The sequence below is a fragment of the Lucilia sericata genome, unplaced genomic scaffold, assembly GCF_015586225.1.
Source record: "Lucilia sericata isolate MDLA Ls3-8-SP2 unplaced genomic scaffold, ASM1558622v1 Contig001051F_arrow, whole genome shotgun sequence".
NCBI lineage: Eukaryota > Metazoa > Arthropoda > Insecta > Diptera > Calliphoridae > Lucilia > Lucilia sericata.
Genome location: NW_023995029.1, coordinates 30,001 through 47,128, shown reverse-complemented (window position 1 = coordinate 47,128; position 17,128 = coordinate 30,001). Strand labels below are relative to the sequence as shown.

Here is a 17,128-nt window from a genome sequence, read left to right as displayed (position 1 = left end):
GTTTCTAGTTCAGTTCTAGTTCAGTTCTAGTTCAGTTCTAGTTCAGTTCTAGTTCAGTTTCTAGTTCAGTTCTAGTTCAGTTCTAGTTCAGTTCTAGTTCAGTTCTAGTTCAGTTCTAGTTCAGTTCTAGTTCAGTTCTAGTTCAGTTCTAGTTCAGTTCTAGTTCAGGTCTAGATTCAGTCTAGTTCAGTTCTAGTTCAGCAGTTCTAGTTCAGTTCTAGTTCAGTTCTAGTTCAGTTCTAGTTCAGTTCTAGTTCAGTTCTAGTTCAGTTCTAGTTCAGTTCTAGTTCAGTTCTAGTTGCAGTTCTAGTTCAGTCTAGTTCAGTTCTAGTTCAGTTCTAGTTCAGTTCTAGTTTCTAGTTCAGTTCTAGTTTCAGTTCTAGTTTCAGTTCTAGTTCAGTTCTAGTTCAGTTCTAGTTCAGTTCTAGTTCAGTTTCTAGTTCAGTTCTGGTTCAGTTCCATTTATTTCTATTCACTGGGTTAGTTTATAGGTCACAGTAATTTTTTGCCCTTTACCATATACATAGCAGTTTTGAAAAATTGTATTGCCTACTTAAATGTCAAATAGTTTAGAAAATATTATTGCATAGTTTTAAGGTCAAGTTATTGAAATGTGTTTATCTTGAGTAGTTCTAGCATTCTAAACAAAACTACCCTAAATAAACATGAAAGCCAACAAATTACTATGAAATTTTTAAAGCATATTTTAAGGGCAAGGTACTCGTTGGACTTTGTATAGAGAAAAGTTATATGTATAAAAGAAAATAGCATTAGAAAATATCAAAGGATTAAACTACCCATAAAATAAGTTTTTATAATCGTTTAAGTAATTAAAAAACTTTAGCCTACTTTAAGGCTCAAAACTAGTCCCCCAAATCAAACCTAATTTGAACATTGTTACATTAAATAATTAACAAATTGACATGATACTTTCTTTAAACAATTGGTTTGACCACAAACCTCATTTTGTTTTATCATTGACACTACATCTTTTTGCAGTTTAATAAGTTTCCAAACCATAACCGCAACATAAGTTACTTTAACTTTCTTTGTTGACCTAAATTTGCAACACAAAAAGTATTTTCCTTTCTTTCCAAGATAAAAAAGCCAAAACTTTTCTATTGTATGCAAGTATGTTAAATATAAATTTGTCATTTTCTAATGAATTGCCATTTAATTGATATTTAGTAATTTTCAGATAATTTGTTTTTTCTTCTGTTAAGTGTGTTTGTATATTGTAGGTTTCATTGTAGATGTTTTTTGTAGACAACAATTTATCATTGATTTCAACATGATTTTCTATTATAATCATTTTTAATATTGTTTGAACTCAACCGTACAAACGAACATCATTTCTAGCAACATGCCAGTGTAGATTTTAGTTTGTTTCAACATCTGTGTGCATTTTCATTGTAATTTGTATTGAATTTTACAAAAATTGTTGCAATTTTTGTAAATGTTTTTGTTAACACTGAGAAAAAGAAGTTTTAGCACCAAAGATTACATTTTGTCTCCAGTTTCGACTAAAACTGAACTAGAAGTAAACTGGAACTGAACTAGAACTGAACTAGAACTGAACTAGAACTGAACTAGAACTGAACTAGAACTGAACTAGAACTGAACTAGAACTGAACTAGAACTGAACTAGAACTGAACTAGAACTGAACTAGAACTGAACTAGAACTGAACTAGAACTGAACTAGAACTGAACTAGAACTGAACTAGAACTGAACTAGAACTGAACTAGAACTGAACTAGAACTGAACTAGAACTGAACTAGAACTGAACTAGAACTGAACTAGAACTGAACTAGAACTGAACTAGAACTGAACTAGAACTGAACTAGAACTGACTAGAACTGAACTAGAACTGAACTAGAACTGAACTAGAACTGAACTAGAACTGAACTAGAACTGAACTAGAACTGAACTAGAACTGAACTAGAACTGAACTAGAACTGAACTAGAACTGAACTAGAACTGAACTAGACTGAACTAGAACTGAACTAGAACTGAACTAGAACTGAACTAGAACTGAACTAGAACTGAACTAGAACTGAACTAGAACTGAACTAGAACTGAACTAGAACTGAACTAGAACTGAACTAGAACTGAACTAGAACTGAACTAGAACTGAACTAGAACTGAACTAGAACTGAATAGACTGAACTAGAACTGAACTAAACTGAACTAGAACTGAAACTAGAAAACTGAACTAGAACTGAACTAGAACTGAACTAGAACTGAACTAGAACTGAACTAGAACTGAACTAGAACTGAACTAGAACTGAACTAGAACTGAACTAGAACTGAACTAGAACTAGAACTGAACTAGAACTGAACTAGAACTGAACTAGAACTGAACTAGAACTGAACTAGAACTGAACTAGAACTGAACTAGAACTGAACCAGAACTGACTAGAACTGAACTAGAACTGAACTAGAACTGAACTAGAACTGAACTAGAACTGAACTAGAACTGAACTAGAACTGAACTAGAACTGAACTATAACTGAACTATAACTGAACTATAACTGAACTAGAACTGAACTAGAACTGAACTAGAACTGAACTAGAACTGAACTAGAACTGAACTAGAACTGAACTAGAACTGAACTAGAACTGAACTAGAACTGAACTAGAACTGAACTAGAACTGAACTAGAACTGAACTAGAACTGAACTAGAACTGAACTAGAACTGAACTAGAACTGAACTAGAACTGAACTAGAACTGAACTAGAACTGAACTAGAACTGAACTAGAACTGAACTAGAACTGAACTAGAACTGAACTAGAACTGAACTAGAACTGAACTAGAACTGAACTAGAACTGAACTAGAACTGAACTAGAACTGAACTAGAACTGAACTAGAACTGAACTAGAACTGAACTAGAACTGAACTAGAACTGAACTAGAACTGAACTAGAACTGAACTAGAACTGAACTAGAACTGAACTAGAACTGAACTAGAACTGAACTAGAACTGAACTAGAACTGAACTAGAACTGAACTAGAACTGAACTAGAACTGAACTAGAACTGAACTAGAACTGAACTAGAACTGAACTAGAACTGAACTAGAACTGAACTAGAACTGAACTAGAACTGAACTAGAACTGAACTAGAACTGAACTAGAACTGAACTAGAACTGAACTAGAACTGAACTAGAACTGAACTAGAACTGAACTAGAACTGAACTAGAACTGAACTAGAACTGAACTAGAACTGAACTAGAACTGAACTAGAACTGAACTAGAACTGAACTAGAACTGAACTAGAACTGAACTAGAACTGAACTAGAACTGAACTAGAACTGAACTAGAACTGAACTAGAACTGAACTAGAACTGAACTAGAACTGACTAGAACTGAACTAGAACTGAACTAGAACTGAACTAGAACTGAACTAGAACTGAACTAGAACTGAACTAGAACTGAACTAGAACTGAACTAGAACTGAACTAGAACTGAACTAGAACTGAACTAGAACTGAACTAGAACTAAACTAGAACTAAACTAGAACTAAACTAGAACTGAACTGAAATAGAACAGAACAGAACTAGAACTGAGTTTGGAGTTTGTCAGTGTCTTTGGCAAATAACAACATTTGTTTAAAGTATGATTTCTGTCTGTGTTTGTGTCCTTTTCATTTATTATTTTGCCATCTTTCGCTCTCTTTCCTACATGTACTCTGATTCTCTGTGCTTGGAAATATTGCATCATGTAGTTGTAGTAGTTTGTGTATGTATTTCTGAATGTATAACGGATTTCCGTTTGTTATTGCTCTGATGTTGTATTATGTTGTGACTTTGTAATGTTTTTGTTGTTGTGTTTTGCCATAGTTGTTGCAGCAACTTGAATTGTATTGTATTATTGTAACTCTTACCACTTGATGATGTATTGCTTTCAGGATACACATGTGTGAATAAGAGTTATTCCTTTCCCCTTTCCCAGAAATGAACAAAATTATACATTGAATTTTTATTATTTTTGGAAACATATACAAAAACTATCATCATCATTTATAATAAATTCTGTTGGTTTTCTTTAGTTTGAAGTTAGAAGGAATATCTTAGATCACAACGTAACAGGAAAAAATTATCAAAAAATAAAAACAAAATCTATAATACAAAAGAAATATAAGATTTTGCATATATTTTTACACATATAAAATCAGCAAAATGTATTGTTTTAATATAAAAAAAGAACATAAAAGCAAACTAAATGAAAATAATCCAGATATAAATCTCTATAGCATATGTATTATTTAGAAATGAATAATAAACTACTGCATACTTTAAGTCTGTTAGAGAAAAAAACAAAGAGCAAGGCAATATTAAATCTAAACATTTTTATTTTAACTAAAGCCTACAATTTAATGCAATTTATATCGAAATTTATTTTTAGTTATCAAATAGGGAGAACTTTTTTAAAACATGTAATTTAGTTAGGTATACAATTTTTTTATATATTTATCTATAGCAACTATAGGCTTATTGTTGGGTTTTACTTACTTGTTTTAATAAATTGTGTTTTTTCTAAGAGATTTTAACATTTTTATATTTAACTTTTAACCCTGTTTTTTATATATATTTTTTATATACACATCTTTTAAAATCTTAAGTGAATTTTTATTTAAAATTTATTTTTTGGGATTTTAAAGTTTTTTATTATTAAATAAAAAGGTTAAATGTCTGCATAAGTCAAGGTATTATTTGTAAATTTAATTCATATTTGTTAAAAAAATATTTGAGATTTAACTTTTGGTTCTAGCAATATTAATTATTTTTATAACAAAACAAAATATCTGTAGCATATTTTGAGGAATTTGTAATTTAGGTAAGAATTAGCTTATAATTTGCTGAAGGAAATCTTCTAAAGACATGAATGAAATATTCTATATTAATTGAAGAGTATAGATAATACACCAGACTATAGACGAAACCATAGACCAGACTAAAGACTAGACCAGCAACATACTCGACTATAGGCTAGACTATAGACTTCACTATAGACTAGACTTTAGACTAGACTATAGACTAGACTATAAACTAGAATACAGACTAGGATACAGATTAGACAATAGACTAGACAATATACTAGACCAGACTATAGACTGGACCGTAGACTAGCCTATAGACTAGACTATAGACTAGACTATAGACTAGACTATAGACTAGATAAGACTAGACTATAGACTAGACTATAGACTAGACTATAGACTAGACTATAGACTAGACTATAGACTAGACTATAGACTAGACTATAGACTAGACTATAGACTAGACTATAGACTAGACTATAGACTAGACTATAGACTAGACTATAGACTAGACTATAGACTAGACTATAGACTAGACTATAGACTAGACTATAGACTAGACTATAGACTAGACTATAGACTAGACTATAGACTAGACTATAGACTAGACTATAGACTAGACTATAGACTAGACTATAGACTAGACTATAGACTAGACTATAGACTAGACTATAGACTAGACTATAGACTAGACTATAGACTAGACTATAGACTAGACTATAGACTAGACTATAGACTAGACTATAGACTAGACTATAGACTAGACTATAGACTAGACTATAGACTAGACTATAGACTAGACTATAGACTAGACTATAGACTAGACTATAGACTAGACTATAGACTAGACTATAGACTAGACTATAGACTAGACTATAGACTAGACTATAGACTAGACTATAGACTAGACTATAGACTAGACTATAGACTAGACTATAGACTAGACTATAGACTAGACTATAGACTAGACTATAGACTAGACTATAGACTAGACTATAGACTAGACTATAGACTAGACTATAGACTAGACTATAGACTAGACTATAGACTAGACTATAGACTAGACTATAGACTAGACTATAGACTAGACTATAGACTAGACTATAGACTAGACTATAGACTAGACTATAGAGAGACTATAGACTAGACTATAGACTAGACTATAGACTAGACTATAGACTAGACTATAGACTAGACTATAGACTAGACTATAGACTAGACTATAGACTAGACTATAGACTAGACTAGACTATAGACTAGACTAGACTATAGACTAGACTAGACTAGACTATAGACTAGACTAGACTATAGACTAGACCATAGACTATAGACTATAGACTAGACTATAGACTATAGACTAGACTAGACTATAGAGAGACTAGACTATAGACTAGACTATAGACTAGACTATAGACTAGACTATAGACTAGACTATAGACTAGACTATAGAATAGACCATAGATAGACTATAGACTAGACTATAGACTAGACTATAGACTATAGACTAGACTATAGACTAGACTATAGACTAGACTATAGACTAGACTATAGACTAGACTATAGACTAGACTATAGACTAGACTATAGACTAGACTATAGACTAGACTATAGACTAGACTATAGACTAGACTATAGACTAGACTATAGACTAGACTATAGACTAGACTATAGACTAGACTATAGACTAGACTATAGACTAGACTATAGACTAGACTATAGACTAGACTATAGACTAGACTATAGACTAGACTATAGACTAGACTATAGACTAGACTATAGACTAGACTATAGACTAGACTATAGACTAGACTATAGACTAGACTATAGACTAGACTATAGACTAGACTATAGACTAGACTATAGACTAGACTATAGACTAGACTATAGACTAGACTATAGACTAGACTATAGACTAGACTATAGACTAGACTATAGACTAGACTATAGACTAGACTATAGACTAGACTATAGACTAGACTATAGACTAGACTATAGACTAGACTATAGACTAGACTATAGACTAGACTATAGACTAGACTATAGACTAGACTATAGACTAGACTATAGACTAGACTATAGACTAGACTATAGACTAGACTATAGACTAGACTATAGACTAGACTATAGACTAGACTATAGACTAGACTATAGACTAGACTATAGACTAGACTATAGACTAGACTATAGACTAGACTATAGACTAGACTATAGACTAGACTATAGACTAGACTATAGACTAGACTATAGACTAGACTATAGACTAGACTATAGACTAGACTATAGACTAGACTATAGACTAGACTATAGACTAGACTATAGACTAGACTATAGACTAGACTATAGACTAGACTATAGACTAGACTATAGACTAGACTATAGACTAGACTATAGACTAGACTATAGACTAGACTATAGACTAGACTATAGACTAGACTATAGACTAGACTATAGACTAGACTATAGACTAGACTATAGACTAGACTATAGACTAGACTATAGACTAGACTATAGACTAGACTATAGTCTAGACTATAGACTAGACTATAGACTAGACTATAGACTAGACTATAGACTAGACTATAGACTAGACTATAGACTAGACTATAGACTAGACTATAGACTAGACTATAGACTAGACTATAGACTAGACTATCTAGACTTAGACTATACTATAGTAGACTATAGACTAGACTATAGACTAGACTATAGACTAGACTATAGACTAGACTATGACTAGACTATAGACTAGACTATAGACTAGACTATAGACTAGACTATAGACTAGACTATAGACTATAGACTAGACTATAGACTACTATAGACTAGACTATAGACTAGACTATAGACTAGACTATAGACTAGACTATAGACTAGACTATAGACTAGACTATAGACTAGACTATAGACTAGACTATAGACTACTATAGACTAGACTATAGACTAGACTATAGACTAGACTATAGACTAGACTATAGACTAGACTATAGACTAGACTATAGACTAGACTATAGACTATAACTATAGACTAGACTATAGACTAGACTATAGACTAGACTATAGACTAGACTATAGACTAGACTATAGACTAGACTATAGACTAGACTATAGACTAGAGTATAAACTAGACTATAAACTATACTAGACTATAGACTAGACTATAAACTAGACTATAAACTAGACTATAGACTAGATTGCAGACTAGGATATAAACTAGACTATAGACTAAACGATAGACTAGACTACACTGTAGACTAGTCCTTATAACAGTTCAGGTTTTGTGTACTTTTTCCCTTCGTTTCAATACAAATTATAGAATACACAATATTGCATATCCTAAGGTGCATTTAAACTAAACAGAAATGTTATATACTCTCAGGCGTTGAATATTAATTTATTTATTTCCTAAACTTCAATAACATAGAGATACTTAATAATATTCGCATGGAAATAAAACGCTATTTTATAATTAATTAAATAATTTAATTTGTAGAAAATCGTTTTTCGTTTCTTTAAAATAAAATCATAGTCAAAAAATAAAGCATATCTTAAGGCTGACAAAAGCTTTATTGAATATTTGCTATATAAATATTTTGCTTTATTTATAAAACAAATATTATATTGTTGGAATTTTAAATATATACGAAAAACTTACTGTATATCCTTAGGTATATATGAAAAATAAAATTGTAATAATAACTAACGAGGGAACTAGCAATAGGGAAACTAACTGGGCTGTGTAATGAAATCTACAGTATCTTTTTGTAGTTCGTATATACAAATTTCACGACCCATTGTCTTACGCAGCCTTAATGTGGAGTACTTAAACATAAATATATAAACAAGAATGTGCATGTTTGTTAATCGTTGGTGTTGTAGGTGTAATTGTTGTTGTAACGACTGCTGTTGACTGATGATGACGACAATAATGTTGATGCTACTATGTTGTAGCTGTTGTCAATGGTTGAGTGATTAAATATGTAAAAATTATACAAATTTTATATGCGGATGTATGAAAATATTGACAGACAACATGTCAACCAAATAAAAACATGAAATCAGGCAGAGAATAACACATATTGTCATCTCTTTGGATATTGTTAAAGCTTTAAAACTGGGAGTAAATTTTAAGGTTATCAGGGAGGTAGGTTGTAAAGGAAAAACATGTATAAAATTGGTGGAAAATGGTGTTAAAGATAAAGCAATTTAAATGAAAACATAAAAATAAACTGAATTTTTGTATAGTAGAGGAAAAGAGTGAAATAAAACTAACAAAAATCATAACATACCTTAGGGAGCCATTTATCAAGCAGATATTTTAGCCACAAAATAAGAAAAAGTAGAAATGGAAACATACAAATTTGTCTACTGGCAACATTTACAACTGTTTTGGTGTTGTATATAAAATATTACTTGAGATTTTGTATTTTGTTTAGGAAATATTGTAAAGCATATATTTAGGCATTAGAATTTAGCAAAATTCGTAGTATAATTTTAGGCAGTTAAACAAAAAAACAAGAAAAATATGTTATTAAACATTTGAAAATAAATTTATAAACAAAGTTTGGCAAACACTACACTTTTAGCAAAACTAATTGCCTACTTTTAGGCTGTTTAACTAACTATCTGCTAATTTACTGTCTACTTCACTTTTTTTTGGAAAATAGCTTATAATATTTCCACTTGATATAATTTCCATGCAAATTGCCTTACTTTAGCTTTCTATCACACTCACCCACTCAAAATGTATTTATTTAAATAAACAAGCCATAAACATAAATTATATTTTCATAAATACATAATGAAATCATTATAAACAGCTCTAACAGACAAGCGGCTCTAACCCCTAACTACTCACATCATCTATTGTTTTTGATCTAGTATCTAATAGCGCCTGACTTTCCGCCAAATAATGACAATTTTGTGCGCGCTTAAAATTGTATATTTTAACCACATGTTTTTTCTGAAGGCTTTACTTATAATTTTTTGCAAACTATTGTTTTAGTAGTTTTATTTTTTTTATTGTTGGAATTTACAAAAATTTGCCACATGCAACAAACGCTACGCGCGTGTAGTTTTTCAGAGTCAAGTTCATTCATTCATTATTATACACATTATATGGCGTTTCATTTGAAATATTTTTGAAATTATTTTTTTTTTTGCTAAATATTGTTGTAGCTACAAAATCTATAATGATTACTTTTGTTGCTTGCTATTTATATTCTCTAAAACTTAGATATGGGCTAATGATTTGTAGATTAATGTTGAAAATAATTATAATGATTTTTGCAAATGTTTTGTTGAAACGTTTTAATTTTATAATGGCAACAATTTGTGCAATAAATAATATCAAAAAAAAATAATCATATATTGACATGTTGTGACATAAGTCACGTAGTCTTAATTTTGAGGGGTAAATAGTATACAGAAACCTTAAAATAAACTTTGAATTAAATGTTTATTCATAAATTAAAAACACACATTTCTCAAAATTTGTTTCAAATTTCTCTATAAATTCGTATTAAATAAAAATTATTTAAGGCATTTCCTTCTTTACTTCCTAAAACTTTAACATAATATTCCTGTGACTTACTTGCGCTAGCATTTTACTGCAGTTGACATTTTTATTAAAATATACGAAAAAATTGTCCATGTATGAACAGCATAACGTCTGAGGGTTTGTATGTAAAAATACCCTGCAGTTTGGGGGGGGGGGGGGGGTGGTGCTATCTCTAAACAGACAATAACAACATACACTGCAACGCAGCACCTTTGGTTTGCTAAACAAGTGCTAATGCAGTACGCATAAAAGTTTCCATTACCTAGAGATACTAAGTATTCATTGTCTACTTAGTAGGTTCAAGTTATAGATTAAAAAAAGAGTATATAAGAATATATTTATCTCCCTTTAAGCTGCTGCACATTACACAAATGTTATAACAACGTATCAGCATATTATAAGCACAAATATAAATACAAAAAACTGTCGCTTCATATACTTCCTTTCCAAGGACACACAAGTAAACTGAATAACTGCAACTTAATCCAAAAGCGACAGCATATTATGCTAAAAGAGAAAAAGGTTCCTAAAATTAAAATAAATTTTGTTATTATAAGGCATATGGAAGACTAGCATGTTAAATGGTATTTTATATTAATATACTAAAGATTTTAGTATTTTAAAACGGTTAAATAAATCATACACTATTTAAAAGTAAGTAATGCAGAAACTTGCCCAAATGTGCTGAATAGTCTAGTCTATAGTCTAGTCTATAGTCTAGTCTATAGTCTAGTCTATAGTCTAGTCTATAGTCTAGTCTATAGTCTAGTCTATAGTCTAGTCTATAGTCTAGTCTATAGTCTAGTCTATAGTCTAGTCTATAGTCTAGTCTATAGTCTAGTCTATAGTCTAGTCTATAGTCTAGTCTATAGTCTAGTCTATAGTCTAGTCTATAGTCTAGTCTATAGTCTAGTCTATAGTCTAGTCTATAGTCTAGTCTATAGTCTAGTCTATAGTCTAGTCTATAGTCTAGTCTATAGTCTAGTCTATAGTCTAGTCTATAGTCTAGTCTATAGTCTAGTCTATAGTCTAGTCTATAGTCTAGTCTATAGTCTAGTCTATAGTCTAGTCTATAGTCTAGTCTATAGTCTAGTCTATAGTCTAGTCTATAGTCTAGTCTATAGTCTAGTCTATAGTCTAGTCTATAGTCTAGTCTATAGTCTAGTCTATAGTCTAGTCTATAGTCTAGTCTATAGTCTAGTCTATAGTCTAGTCTATAGTCTAGTCTATAGTCTAGTCTATAGTCTAGTCTATAGTCTAGTCTATAGTCTAGTCTATAGTCTAGTCTATAGTCTAGTCTATAGTCTAGTCTATAGTCTAGTCTATAGTCTAGTCTATAGTCTAGTCTATAGTCTAGTCTATAGTCTAGTCTATAGTCTAGTCTATAGCTAGTCTATAGTCTAGTCTATAGTCTAGTCTATAGTCTAGTCTATAGTCTAGTCTATAGTCTAGTCTATAGTCTAGTCTATAGTCTAGTCTATAGTCTAGTCTATAGTCTAGTCTATAGTCTAGTCTATAGTCTAGTCTATAGTCTAGTCTATAGTCTAGTCTATAGTCTAGTTATAGTCTAGTCTATAGTCTAGTCTATAGTCTAGTCTATAGTCTAGTCTATAGTCTAGTCTATAGTCTAGTCTATAGTCTAGTCTATAGTCTAGTCTATAGTCTAGTCTAGTCTAGTCTATAGTCTAGTCTATAGTCTAGTCTATAGTCTAGTCTATAGTCTAGTCTATAGTCTAGTCTATAGTCTAGTCTATATCTAGTCTATAGTCTAGTCTATAGTCTAGTCTATAGTCTAGTCTATAGTCTAGTCTATAGTCTAGTCTATAGTCTAGTCTATAGTCTAGTCTATAGTCTAGTCTATAGTCTAGTCTATAGTCTAGTCTATAGTCTAGTCTATAGTCTAGTCTAGTCTAGTCTATAGTCTAGTCTATAGTCTAGTCTAGTCTATAGTCTAGTCTATAGTCTAGTCTATAGTCTAGTCTATAGTCTAGTCTATAGTCTAGTCTATAGTCTAGTCTATAGTCTAGTCTATAGTCTAGTCTATAGTCTAGTCTATAGTCTAGTCTATAGTCTAGTCTATAGTCTAGTCTATAGTCTAGTCTATAGTCCAGTCCATAGTCTAGTCTATAGTCTAGTCTAGTCTAGTCTAGTCTAGTCTAGTCTAGTCTATTCTAGTCTAGTCTAGTCTATAGTCCAGTCTAGTCTATAGTCTAGTCTCTAGTCTAGTCTAGTCTAGTCTAGTCTAGTCTAGTCTAGTCTAGTCTAGTCTAGTCTAGTCTAGTCTAGTCTAGTCTAGTCTAGTCTAGTCTAGTCTAGTCTAGTCTAGTCTTGTCTAGTCTATAGTCTAGTCTAGTCTGTAGTCTGTAGTCTAGTCAAGTCTAGTCTAGTCTAGTCTAGTCTAGTCTAGTCTAGTCTAGTCTAGTCTAGTCTAGTCTAGTCTAGTCTAGTCTAGTCTAGTCTAGTCTAGTCTAGTCTAGTCTAGTCTAGTCTAGTCTAGTCTAGTCTAGTCTAGTCTAGTCTAGTCTAGTCTAGTCTAGTCTAGTCTAGTCTAGTCTAGTCTAGTCTAGTCTAGTCTATAGTCTAGTCTAGTCTAGTCTAGTCTTAGTCTAGTCTAGTCTAGTCTAGTCTAGTCTAGTCTAGTCTAGTCTAGTCTAGTCTAGTCTAGTCTAGTCTAGTCTAGTCTAGTCTAGTCTAGTCTAGTCTAGTCTAGTCTAGACTAGTCTATAGTCTAGGTCTAGTCTATAGTCTAGTCTATAGTCCTAATCTATAGTCTAGTCTATAGTCTAGTCTATAGTCTAGTCTATAGTCTAGTCTATAGTCTAGTCTATAGTCTAGTCTATAGTCTAGTCTCTAGTCTAGTCTCTAGTCTAGTTATAGTCTAATCCATAGTCTAGTCTATAATCTAGTCTATAGTATAGTCTATAGTCTAGTCTATGGTCTAGTCTATAGTCTAGCCTAGTCTATAGTCTAGCCTAGTCTATAGTCTGTAGCCTAGTCTATAGTCTAGCCAGTAGTCTAGTCTGTGGTCTAGTCTATAGTCTAGTCTATAGTCTAGTCTATAGTCTAGTCTAGTCTCTAGTCTAGTTTATAGTCTAATCCATAGTCTAGTCTATAATCTAGTCTATAGTATAGTCTATAGTCTAATCCATAGTCTAGTCTATAATCTAGTCTATAGTATAGTCTATAGTCTAGTCTATGGTCTAGTCTATAGTCTAGTCTATAGTCTAGCCTAGTCTATAGTCTGTAGCCTAGTCTATAGTCTAGCCAGTAGTCTAGTCTGTGGTCTAGTCTATAGTCGTCTATAGTCTAGTCTATCTAGTCTATAGTCTAGTCTATAGTCTAGTCTATAGTCTAGTCTATAGTCTAGACTATAGACTAGACTATAGTCTAGTCTATAGTCTAGTCTATAGTCTAGTCTATAGTCTAGTCTATAGTCTAGTCTATAGTCTAGTCTATAGTCTAGTCTATAGTCTAGTCTATAGTCTAGTCTATAGTCTAGTCTATAGTCTAGTCTATAGTCTAGTCTATAGTCTAGTCTATAGTCTAGTCTATAGTCTAGTCTATAGTCTAGTCTATAGTCTAGTCTATAGTCTAGTCTATAGTCTAGTCTATAGTCTAGTCTATAGTCTAGTCTATAGTCTAGTCTATAGTCTAGTCTATAGTCTAGTCTATGTCTAGTCTATAGTCTAGTCTATAGTCTAGTCTATAGTCTAGTCATAGTCTAGTCTATAGTCTAGTCTATAGTCTAGTCTATAGTCTAGTCTATAGTCTAGTCTATAGTCTAGTCTATAGTCTAGTCTATAGTCTAGTCTATAGTCTAAGTCTATAGTCTAGTTATAGTCTAGTCTATAGTCTAGTCTTAGTCTAGTCTATAGTCTAGTCTATAGTCTCAGTCTATAGTCTAGTCTATAGTCTAGTCTATAGTCTAGTCTATAGTCTAGTCTATAGTCTAGACTCTATAGTCTAGTCTATAGTCTAGTCTATAGTCTAGTCTATAGTCTAGTCTATGTCTAGTCTATAGTCTAGTCTATAGTCTAGTCTATAGGTCTAGTCTATAGTCTAGTCTATAGTCTAGTCTATAGTCTAGTCTATAGTCTAGTCTTATAGTCTAGTCTATAGTCTAGTCTATAGTCTAGTCCTATAGTCTAGTCTATAGTTCTAGTCTATAGTCTAGTCTATAGTTAGTCTATAGTCTAGTCTATAGTCTAGTCTATAGTCCTAGTCTATAGTCTAGTCTATAAGTCTAGTCTATAGTCTAGTCTATAGTCTAGTCTATAGTCTAGTCTATAGTCTAGTCTATAGTTAGTCTATAGTCTAGTCTATAGTCTAGTCTATAGTCTAGTCTATAGTCTAGTCTATAGTCTAGTCTATAGTCTAGTCTATAGTTAGTCTATGTATAGTCTATCGTATAGTCTATAGTCTAGTCTATAGTCTAGTCTATAGTCTAGTCTATAGTCCAGTCTATAGTCCAGTCTATAGTCTAGTCTATAGTCTAGTCTAGTCTAGTCTAGTCTAGTCTAGTCTAGTCTAGTCTAGTCTAGTCTAGTCTAGTCTAGTCTAGTCTATTCTAGTCTAGTCTATTCTAGTCTAGTCTAGTCTAGTCTAGTCTAGTCTAGTCTAGTCTAGTCTAGTCTAGTCTAGTCTAGTCTATAGTCCAGTCTAGTCTATATCAGTCTCTAGTCTAGTCTAGTCTAGTCTAGTCTAGTCTAGTCTAGTCTAGTAGTCTAGTCTAGTCTAGTCTAGTCTAGTCTAGTCTAGCTTAGTCTAGTCTAGTCTAGTCTAGTCTAGTCTAGTCTAGTCTTAGTCCTAGTCTAGTCTTGTCTAGTCTAGTCTATAGTCTAGTCTAGTCTGTAAGTCTAGTCAAGTCTGTCTAGTCTAGTCTAGTCTAGTCTATAGTCTAGTCTAGTCTAGTCTAGTCTAGTCTAGTCTAGTCTATAGTCTAGTCTAGTCTAGTCTAGTCTAGTCTTTAGTCTAGTCTAGTCTAGTCTAGTCTAGTCTAGTCTAGTCTAGTCTAGTCTAGTCTAGTCTAGTCTAGTCTAGTTTAGTCTAGTAGTCTAGTCTAGTCTAGTCCTAGACTAGTCTAGTAGTCTAGTCTAGTCTATAGTCCTAGTTCTATAGTCTAATCTATAGTCTAGTCTATAGTCTAGTCTATAGTCTAGTCTATGTCAGTCTATAGTCTAGTCTATAGTCTAGTCTATAGTCTAGTCTATAGTCTAGTCCTAGTCTAGTCTATAGTCTAGTCTATAGTCTATCTCCTAGTCTAGTCTCTCTAGTCTAGTTATAGTCTAATCCATAGTCCTAGTCTATAATCTAGTTTATAGTATAGTCTATAGTCTAGTCTATGGTCTAGTCTATAGTCTAGTCTATAGTCTAGCCTAGTCTATAGTCTGTAGCCTAGTCTATAGTCTAGCCAGTAGTCTAGCTGTGGTCTAGTCTATAGTCTAGTCTATAGTCTAGTCTATAGTCTAGTCTATAGTCTAGTCTATAGTCTAGTTTATAGTCTAGTCTATAGTCTAGTCTATAGTCTAGTCTATTGTCTAGTCTATAGTCTAGTCTATATTGTAATCTATAGTGTAGTCTATAGTATAGTCTATAGTATAGTCTATAGTATAGTCTATAGTGTAGTCTATTTTGTAGTCTATAGTCTAGTCTGTGGTCTGCTCTATAATTTAGTCTATAGTCTAGTCTATTGGTCTAGTCGATATTCTAGTCTAGTCAATTCTTTAGTCTATTCAATATTGTAGTCTATAGTCAAATATAAATATGTATATTCTGTTCTATATTAACTTTTATGATCCAGTTTTCATATATTGCAAATATTTATTTTGTTCGTAAAAAACACACATTTTGGATTTTGCCAATCCCCATTAAAAGAAAACATTAAAATATTATGAAAAAAAAAACAATGATACCCCAAACAGCATATTTATAACGTCATCACTTTAATAAATAAAACATGAATAGCAAAAAAATCAGAAAGAGATTCAACAACCCCATTGATAAAAATCGAATAAAACTGAACTGAAATGTGTGTTTCTATGTCATCATATCCAAGTCAGATCGCCCCTCTTTAAGCTGGGGGCACATACAAACACATACAAGCACAAAGACTAACAAACAGCAGCTTGAATTAGAAAAATTTGAAAATAAAACGGTTCCGCTATTTGAAGTTCATAGATTATTTAGATTAATTTCAAATGTAGATTTTGTTGTTGTTGCTAAATCTTTGCATCTGTATCAGTCTATATATGTATTTATGTTTTGTTTTGTTTTTCCCATTTGTTGGTGTATAGATTTTTCGAATTCGAATTTTTTGTGATGAGCTTCTCAAACGCGAGTTCGAATACTAACAAAAACATTTAACGAATTATCTAAAAAATACAAATACAAACATGTGTTTGTTGCATGTTTTTGTTTTTCACAATTGTTTCTAATGAATTGTTTTTGTAATTTTAAAAACGATCTATCTATAACAACATTAAATCATTTCATTATTATTATAGTTTTGTTTAGAACTTTTAGAAAAAAAAAAACGAAAAATAATACGATTGCAAAAGCCTTTGCAATTGGATGGCAAGCTTTTGTTCTATACAATTTTAAAATCGAAATTTTAGTTTCAATTTTGTGGTCTTTAAATAAATACATGGCTTAGAAAACGGAAAAATTTAAGAAATTAAGAAATATAAAAATATTTATAAAAAGTTTATTAAGAAAAATTAAAAAGGCTGGCATCCTTTAATTTTAAGTTT

General features: G+C 31.7%; 1 protein-coding gene across 1 annotated transcript in view; it reads left to right on the top strand.

The window, feature by feature from the left end:
- Positions 1-17,128, top strand: part of LOC119609738 (lysyl oxidase homolog 3B) — a 42,662-nt gene that overhangs the window by 15,255 nt on the left and 10,279 nt on the right.